A 10,271-nucleotide genomic window follows, 5' to 3' on the forward strand; every position below is an offset into this window, starting at 1 on the left:
CAGGCTGCCTTCTTCCTTCCATCTCTCCACCTTTCAAAGTCTTCTTGTGTTTGTTTTATAGATAATGACTAGGTTTTTGTTGTTGTTGTACTTAGGGGAGGGAATAGGGATAAGTACACCCACTCCATCTTTCTGAACGTGGAGGTCAAGAGCATTGACTTTTATGCTTGCTTCTGTATTTTCCATCTTTTTATTACTGCATGCTTCATTCAAAATCATTTTTTTTTTCTGAACTTGTTTTACTAATTCTTTCTTCAGCCTCGTCATATCTGCTTTTAAGTTTACCAGTGAATTTAGAATCGCAGATATAGCAGTTTGCAGTTCATGTATTTCTGACAGACTTTTTTTCAAATCTGCAGCAGTATCAATTTGCATAATTTTTTTTCTGAAATTTTATTTTTATTTTTTAAAGATTTTATTTATTTGACAGAGCGAGACAGCGAGAGCAGGAACACAAGCAGGGGGAGTGGGAGAGGGAGAAGCAGGCCTCCTGCCGAGCAGGGAGCCCGATGTGGGACTCGATCCCGGGACCCCAGGATCATGACCTGAGCCAAAGGCAGACGCTTAACGACTGAGCCACCCAGGCGCCCTTCTGAAATTTTAAAATTTGATGTTATATTTATAAATATGTTAAGCATAGTTAGGTGGTTTATACCTGGTAACTTCATTATCTAGAGTGCCTTTGGGTCAGTTTCTGTTATCTTTCTTTTTTTGGTGATTTTTATTATCTAGTCTCTCTGTGTGTGGGGTTACCTTTGACTTCGTGCTGGGCAAGAATCACCTTAATTCACTTTCCTTATGAGAGATTCTGAGTCACCCAGATGATCTGTGACTGGGCTTCAATCTATGGGCAGTCTTCACATTGACTTTACTTCTGCTTCATTTTGTTCCCTAAGATACAGACTTCTGCGGTCTCAATCCTAGGAATGGGTCAATTTTCCAGGCACCTACACTTGACAGAATTTGGAGTCTATCTTTTGTTTCCAAAGTTTTGTGTGGCTGTTACAAGTACTGGCCAGCCTCTCGGCTGCCTCTCTCACATCAGATATTGCCCTTGGGAAAAGTGGCCTTACATGTTGGTCTCATCTCTGTGGATTTCTGTGTTCTACCAGATCTAGACCAGGTTTTTATTATTACCTTGTTAGTTCTCAGATGCTTTCATGAAGATTTAAAAAATATGTTTTAACCATATTTTTGTTAGTAGTAATTTGTAAGAGCATTTTCCAAGTTACCCACTTCTACATTACTATAACAATTTTCTTCTTATATTTTTGGATAGAAGAGAAAATGATTCCATGTTTCAACTATAAGCTTCATTGAATTAAAAAAAATAAATTTAATTATGTACTTTTCTATAGCTTCCTTTCTTTAATAAGTTGGTCTTGATGAAGTAGATTGTCTTATTCAAAGGAGCACTGGACTTGGGATTCATGGTTTTCTTTCATAGCACTCCTTCCCAGTCTTTTTACACTGAATGCATTTACTAATTTCAGTAAGGATTTCCTTATTTGTAAAATAAAAAAATGAACTAGATGATTTCTAATCTCTAAACTCTATGATGTTTTAGGTCTACAAATTAAAAGAGGTAGCTATTAGTTCTATGTTATAGAATTACTCTCTTTCCATTCAGTAGCTTAAATTTCTAATAAATATGATTTATAGGAATTACAGTAGAGTAACTCACTAAATATAGGGATGTTGTCAGCAATGTCAAAACTCTGTAGGACAAAATATTTGATTTCTACATTGATAAATTGTAGAGAAAAGAAACCTCATAAAGAGAATTAAAAAGAAAACTTATAGATTAAAGAGAATTAAAAGACATTTCAGTTGAATGTTATCCTTGTATCATTACTCCAAAAAACTTTTAAAAACAGGAAAAAATATAAGACAATGAAAGAAACGTAAACACTGACTGCATGTTTAATGATATTAAGACAGTATTATTGTCTTAATTATATTTTGCTATTATTGCTATGTTTAAAAAAATTCTTGAAATATTTACAAATCCAATAATATGACATTTGAGATTTGCTTAACTGTGATCAGAGTAGGTTAGACAGGGCAGTGGATGGGTATACAGAATTCAGACTGACCACTAGTTGAAATTGGTTGAAGGACATGGAGACCCATTATACTCTCACCTTTGTATATATTTGACTTTCTCCATAATAAAATGTTTAAAAAAGGAACTGAGGGAAAGTAAAGAAGAGATAATGGTAAGGTTTAACTTTATCATAGGAAATTAAGCATTATAGGTTCCAGAATCTCCATAGGGCTTAGAGTCCACAGTTACAATGATAAATGCTAAAAAAATCTAGTCTCCAGGACAGATGTCTGTTTAAGTAACCAGCAAAGCAGAGAATCTAAGATTCCTTTTTAATGAGGATTTTTATATTTGGTGTTCCCAAAAAGGATCATAATAGTTCTTATTAGAAGAAGAGTATACTGTTGGATTTCCTTACATTTTTAACATAATTTAGTATTGATTTTTATATATTCGTATCTACTATTAGAAACCTATCCTGACACTATCAGTTCTTGAATTGACAACTTTTAATGAATTTAAATGTATATTACTTTTGATTCATGATATTTAAAGATCTTTCTTTCTAATTAGGTTTCAAAATATTGTAAATAACCATGCCTGAAAAGACAATTTCCTGTTCTAACACTGAAGGTGATCAAGCCAAGAAAGGTAAGTTTATCATTAAGTGATTTTCTTTGAAACTACATCATCTGTAAATACAATTCCAGGACAAAGGGTCACACAATCAAACCTTACTGGGATCACAAAGGTGAGATAAATGAAATGAGTAAGTCAGTTTAAGGAAAACCCCTGTCTGGATTATAACTAATTTTTTTATAATTACTACTGAACTAAAGTATAGGCAGTACAATGTTAGGTAGTATAACAAAGCCGGCTCCTACTGACTCATGTGAGCCATTTACATACATCTCAACTCTACTCCACTGATTGCTTGAAACTGTCTGGCTGATAACAGCTAGTTATTAAAATTTTACCAGCACCCAATGAAGACAACACAAAATTAAAAATGAAAAATACTTGATAATTCTATCTTGTAAATTTTATTAGATTTTATTGCATTACTTTGCATTCTGAACCCCAAAATTTTTTACTGTGCATTTTGTTAGCAATATTATGTCTCTGCATGATATAGAAGAGAGGTCAGCAAATTACAGTCCATGGGCCAAATTTGGACAACAGCCCTTTTTCTACAGCCTAAATGCTAAAAATGGTTTCACATTTGTAAAGAGTTGTAAAAACAAAAAAGAAAGAAAAGAAATGAAATGAAAAGAGGGGAACAAAAAGAAACAAAGAGGACTATGCAACAGAGATTGCTTATGGCCCACAAAACCTAAAATTTTTACTGTCTGGTCCTTTATAGAAAACATTTGCCAATCCTCGGTATAGAATTTTGCCGTGAGTACTTTAACTGGGAACAATAGTCTCTGTAGTTCATTGATAGTCAAGTTATCCATTGTTGCACTAATCCTGCATAATAACCAACCAAAAAATGCAGGTGCATTCAGCATCATAAACATTCATTTTAGTTCACCTATGCAGGAGTGTGCTGGATAGTTCTGCTAATCTCAGGTGGGCTTGGGATGGCTCACTCATACATCTGTAGTATAAGCCATAGGTCAACTAATCACTCCTGCTGATTTTGCTCATTTGGGGTTTGATCTTTCACAGGCCTATGGCCTTGGCTGGGAAAACTGGGCTGATTCATTTCTGCACCATGGTGTCTCTCCTAGTCTTCCAGTAGCTTTGATCCATGGCTTGAGAGAAGGAACAGAAGCTCACAAGGCTTCTTGAGGCCAAGGCTCAAAACTGGCACCCTACCATTTGTTGTATTTTATTGGCCAAAGTCACAGGACCAGCCCAGAGTTAAGGGGCAAGGGGTTAAAGTCCATTTTTTGATGATGGATGCTACAAAGTCACACTGGAAAGGAAGGGGAACACTGGGAGGAAAAACTTATTGGTACTATTATTTTAATCCAGCTACCACAATTTTATTTGGGGTTACAGAAGAAAGCAATCATTTAGTAATTCCAAACATGGTTGAGGATATTGCACAAGGGTTTTCAGGTAGAATTACCAATCTTGAGTAGGATTTTAGTATTCATCACCACATTTTACTTTCACAATATTTCAATAACATTGGTTTTTAACTCTTTATTCACTCTACCAATTTTAGTTGAAAAAAATCATGTCATTTCACGGTCGTGGTGTTTATGTACTGCAGTTTAAGCAAAAAAATTTCATTTTTGGAAACTGATTTCAATCTCAGATTAGCAATATGGATCAGGTTATTCACTTAAAACAATTTTCCCAAAGATACAATTTGGAAAGAAGATAATCAAATCATACTTGTACATATCTCTTGTTTAAATACTTGGAAAAGAACTTTTCAAACTTTTTGGATTACAATGTTAATTAAAAACTAATACTTTGTTCCAAGACTTTTGAGATCTAAGCTGGTGGTTTCCCTTTGAATGACCTGACAAAGTCTATTTATTTTGCATTTCAACAGAAACTGACCAGTCTACACTGATTTGCAAGCAAAAACTCCTATATGTGGTACATCAGTAAAAAGTTAATCGTATTAAGAAAGGCAGGCCACCTGTCTTTAGTCTATGCAATGGAGAGATATACACAAATATAACCACATACCACATTATTTGATGGAATCTGAGTGTTCTATGATATAGATTATTTCTGTACCTGCATATGAATTGTAAAATAATACGTTAATCAACTGTCTTTTGGTATTTGCTTAGTAAGTTTAGAATATTTGTATTTAAATGACATTAGAACTAATATTTGGAATGCTGGCATAAATACTGATTACGGATTAAAATTAACTTCTATCTCTTTGGCATCATACCATCATTAAGCTCCCCATTCTGTGTGTAAATCAACCAACCACTACAGAGAACATTCAGCTCTCAAATAAAGCATTGAGATGTCTACGTTCAAACTACAGATATCTATCAGACCTCAGTGTTTATTGCTATGTCTTGGCAGATTTCAAACTTTTAAGCCCAAAGCAATCTTTGCTGGATGATGTACTGAACCTAATTATGTACCAACCTTTGAAAATATTTGTCATTAAGTCTGTCATTAATATCATAAGAACACAGTGTGAGGTCTTATTTATTAACTTCCACCAGATGACATTCACCACAACACTTTTCTTAACATCAAAAATAAATCCTTTCCTTATGTTGTGTCAGTCATCATGAAACTACTGTGGTCATATTAAAATTATTATACTATAAATAAACATACAGAATTGGATAATTATTCTGTGCTCTCAGCTGAAATAAATAATAAAACAAATTATTAAACGTTTCCAAATTGTTCTGACAAGCCACATTCAGATACTAAACATGCTGACCAACAGTATTTTCAGATGACTCATGTTTACAAATGGTTAGCTCCGGGATAATAATTTCTATTAAAATTAACAGTACCTTTTTACAAACTTACCACCTGTAATGTTGTGATTTTTAGGCAATATTTTCATTAAGTACAAAACTGCATTTCATGGCAGTATCACGTATTTATTTGAATTATGATATTGATACTGCATTAGTTTTTCTATTTCTTGTATTCCATACAACAGGCAGAGGCTGTGCTATTTTTTTTTTTTTACAGATTAGTGTCTTCTTTGTTGTAATAGGAAATATTTTGTACATTAAAAATACCTGTAACATATATGTAAAGTATAAAGAATACTGATAAGATTGATTATCTGTGCACTCATGACCCACATTAAGAAATAGAACCCTGAGTTTTCTCACCTCTCCCAAATCACATTTAGTTTTGTACATTATATATAAACATGCTGATACTATACATATATATTTTTATACTTTTAATCTCATATTACAATTTTAGCTGTCTTATTAATTCACTAAGTCAGATCATCTGAAAATAATGAGGTTTGATTTTTACTTTCTTCCCATTATAATTTTATCACTTTCCCTCTTCTATTGCTTAGTCTAGATCCTTTAGAACCTTATTAAATGAAGCAATAAAAATATGCACATTTATCTTCTTGTTCCTGATTTTTAAAATGAGACTTTTAATGTTTCACCATTAAATGTGATGGTATTTTTGAGGTTATCTCTATAGCATACTATAAATTATGAATATGTATTGAATTTTATGAATGCTTTTCCTACATCTATTGAAATTTTTCTGTGATTAAGTTTTTCTTCTTTAATTTTTAAATTTAATGAGTTGCATAGATTTTCAATTGTTAAAATTTCATTCATGGGACAAATTTATTTTTTTAATTTTCTTTTCATATATTGCTGGATTTGATTGAATAGTCATTTGTTTAGGATTTTTGCATTTATGCTCTAGAGTAACATTGGTCCCTAAGTTTTTTTACTTACCTTGTTTTAATCTGCTTCTGTTAGCAAGGTATTTATGACTTCACAATTGGATTGGGGAAATGTTTCTTCATTTTCTATTCTCTGAAAAAAATAATATTTTAATTAATTTTCTTGAATGTTTACCTGAACTTATGTCTTAATTTTTAGAGACACAAACTATTGATATTAATTATTTATTGGTTATAGGACTAGTTAGGCTTTCTGTTTATTCTTAATTCACTATTGGCAAGTTATAATTTTTTCTTTTAAGAATTTTTTCATTTGGTTAAATTTTAAATATACTGATACAACACTACTAATATCTTTTACTTTTCTCTCTACATTCAGTTATTCCTCTTTTATATTCATAATATTGTATTTGTGTCTTCTTTGTCTTGATCAATTTTGCCAGATGTGTTTATCTGTGCTAAACTCTTCAAAGTGGTAATTTCTGATCTTTTTAACTATCTCTAGAGTTTTTTGTAGTTGTTGGTCTGTTTTCTATTTTATTAATTTCAGATATTACTCCTTCTCTCCTTCTACTTTCTTTGGGTTTGTTTTTTCACATATTCTTTTTTTTTTTTTAAGATTTTTTTTTTTTTTTAATTTGAAAGAGAGAGAATGAGAGAGAGAGAGAGCACACGAGAGAGGGGAGGGTCAGAGGGAGAAGCACACTCTCTGCCCAGCAGGGAGCCCGATGCGGGACTCGATCCCGGGGCTCCAGGATCATGACCTGAGCCGAAGGCAGTCGCTTAACCAACTGAGCCACCCAGGCGCCCTTTTTTCACATATTCTTAATCTGGATGCTTAGATCACTAGTTTTTAGATCTTTTCTTTTCTAATATCATTATTTAAAGTTACAAATTTCCCTTGAGATATCATAGATACTATAAAAAGGACTGGATTGTCCAATCAGACTCATTTGAAGCAGAGATTTACACAGCATGCAGCTTACTAAACGCTGTTCTGGGTAATATTGTTTAACTTTTTAAAAACTTATATTCACATATCATAAAATTCACCTCTTTAAAGTGCACAATTCAGTGTTTGGTTGTGTAGTACTATCAACATTATTTAATTCTAGAATACTTTCATAACCCCTAAAAGAAGCCCTATACCATTAGCAGACACTCCCTATTCCCCCTTCCCCCAGCCCCTGGCAACCACAAACCTATGTACCTTGTTGGGAATATCATAGGTCTAGTGGGCATTGACTAATTCCTGCTGAAAACTGGTACCATCACCACCCTGGAGGACACCCACAACACGCAGGTGATGAAGTTCAGTGTACGGTTTGTCATCACTTTCACGGGGGAGGCTGAGAACACTGCAGGCCTAGCCAAGCTGGTGGAGGGGCCGAGGCAGCTGGCCAGCCAAGTCGGACCCCACAGAGCCGTGCATCACTGAGCAGTGGATCCTGGAAGCACACAATCGCCGGTGCCAGCGAGCTGCACCAGGAGACCTGCCTGAAGAACCCGGAGGAGGGCTACACTGGCATCCCTATCAAGAAATCCGACCCAGAGTCAAAGGTGCTCCGCCTGTCCAAATCCCCAAACCAGCACAATCTGCTGTACGTGAAGGTGTGGCGCTTCCACGACCACCTGGCAGAGGACAGCAACCAGGGCGAGGTGTGGGGCCTCGAAGCAGCAGGCCACTGTGGGGCCGAAAAGTATGAGTGGACTGGCCTAGACTGGCCTGCACCCGCAAGATCTGGTGCTCAGGGGCGGATGGCACCGGCCCAACATCTTCAACATCGCCAGGACGGTACAGTACCTCAACGAAATCAAGGACACCACGGTGGCGGGATTCCAGAAGGGCTGCTATGCCAGGAGAATGTGCGAGGAGGCGCGTCTTTTGACATCTGCGATGTGACGCCGGACAAGGATGCCGTCCGGATCACGCCATGGGGTGGCACCACCTTTAGCGCAGCGCACAGACAGCTGGCGCCGGCGCAGGGAGCCCATCCAACCTGGGCAGCTCCGGGGACCGGGGAAAGTGGTTGGCGGCCTCTACAGGTTCCTCAGCAGGAAGGAGGGTCACATCTTCAAGGAGTCCCTGGTGGCTGGCACCTCCATGTTTATCGTGAAGGCCTACTGCTCCTCAAGGGGTCCTTTACTTTGCCGTCGACCTGCGGTCCCACCGGGCGGCCAGGTCTTCCCCCACTGCGTATTTGGCCACCGGCAGCTCCTGCTCAGGGACCCCTTCGATCACAGCGCCCGCCCCCACCAGGTCGTGGCGGAGACGCACAAGCGCAAAGCCCTGCACGAGGGCATCTCAGCCCCACAACTTCCTGGACAAATTGTGGGCGGGCCTCCCGGCAGCGCCTGCGCACTGCCTTCAATGGACTGCGGCCGCGAGCAGTCGCGTTACTCTGAGGGTACCCGCGGGCTGTTGGGGCGCCGTGAGGCGCAGCCTGACAGCTTTCTGGGGCGCATACGGTGCCATCGCTCAGCATAAGCTCTGACGCCGTTTCTTTCAGTATTTATCTCAAGATTTCAGAGGTAACAGAAATGCCCTCACAACTAGGATTTATTTGGCCAGTGGGGGGTGGGGAGGCCGGATGGGACACCATTCTGGACATTCCATATGAATGAATTTGTGAAATACTTGTCTTTGTGTGTCTGTCTTTTATTAAACTAGAATTTTGTCAGGGTTCCGTTTAATGGCTGAATAACATTACACTGTATGAATATTCCACGTATTGTTTATACATTCATCACTAGATGGATATTTGGGTTTCCACTTTGGGGCTATTATGAATAATGTTCTTATGAGTGTTTGAATACAAGCTTTTATGGGCATCTGTTTTTATTTCTGTTGGGTATACACTTAGGACTTGCTGGGTCATTTGGTCTGAGTAATTGCCAAATTTTTTTCTATAGCAGCTGCGGTATTTTACATTCCAAACGGCAGTATATGAGGATTCCAGTTTTTCCACACCCTTGTCAGGGCTTGTTATAGTCTGTTTCTTGTTTGCTTTTTTTGTTTTTGTTTTTTTTAAATTATGGTAGCCATTGTTACTGGGCGTGAAGTGACCTTTCATTGTGGTTTTGATTTGCATTTCTCTAATGACTAATCATGGGAAGATCTTTATATGTGCATACTGGCCTTTTGTTTATCTTTGGAGAAATGTTTGTTTAAATCTTTTGCCATTTTAAAACTGGGTTGTCTTTTTTTTTTTTTTAAATCCTTGAGTTGTAGGAATTCTTTACGTATTTCAGAAACGAGATCTGTACCAAATACACGATTTGCAAATGTTTTCACCCATGGTAGGGGTTGTATTTTCATCTTCTTGATAATGTCCTTTGTAGGACAAAAAAATTTTATTAGATGAAGCCAGTTGATCTAATTTTTAAAATTGCTTGTTCCTTTGATGTCACATCAAAGAAACTATTGCCTAATCCAAGGTCACAAATATTTACACCTCTGTTTTCTTCCAAGAGTTTTTATAGTATTAGCTCTTGCATTTAAGTTTATGATGCATTTTGAGTTAATTCTTGTATATGATTTATGGTAGGAGTCAAAATTCATTCTTTTACATGTATATCCCCAGTTGCCCTAGTACCATCTGTTGAAAAAGAGACTTTTTTTTTTTTTTCTCATTGAATAGTCTTGGCACCCTTGTAAAAATCAACAGACCATAAATATGGGTTTATTTGATGAATCTCAGTTCTACTCCATTGATCTACAGTCCATTCTTATGCAGTACCATACTGTGTATTATAGCTTTGTAGTAATTTTTAAAACTAGAAGTATGATCTCTACAACACTGTTCTTTTTGTCTAATCTGAGTCTCTTGCACTTCCATGTGAATTTTAGGATCAGTTTGACAATTTCTGGGGAAAAAAAAAGGCTGTTGG

The 10,271-nt window shown here is 36.6% G+C and overlaps 1 pseudogene; it reads left to right on the plus strand.

The window, feature by feature from the left end:
- Nucleotides 1-7,584: 7,584 nt before the first annotated feature.
- Nucleotides 7,585-8,930, plus strand: LOC118004739 (annotated as a pseudogene).
- The last annotated feature ends 1,341 nt before the right edge of the window (nt 8,931-10,271 follow it).

This window comes from Mirounga leonina, unplaced genomic scaffold, assembly GCF_011800145.1.
Source record: "Mirounga leonina isolate KUSES-001 unplaced genomic scaffold, KU_Mleo_1.0 Mir_93, whole genome shotgun sequence".
In the NCBI taxonomy this organism is placed as follows: Eukaryota; Metazoa; Chordata; class Mammalia; order Carnivora; family Phocidae; genus Mirounga; species Mirounga leonina.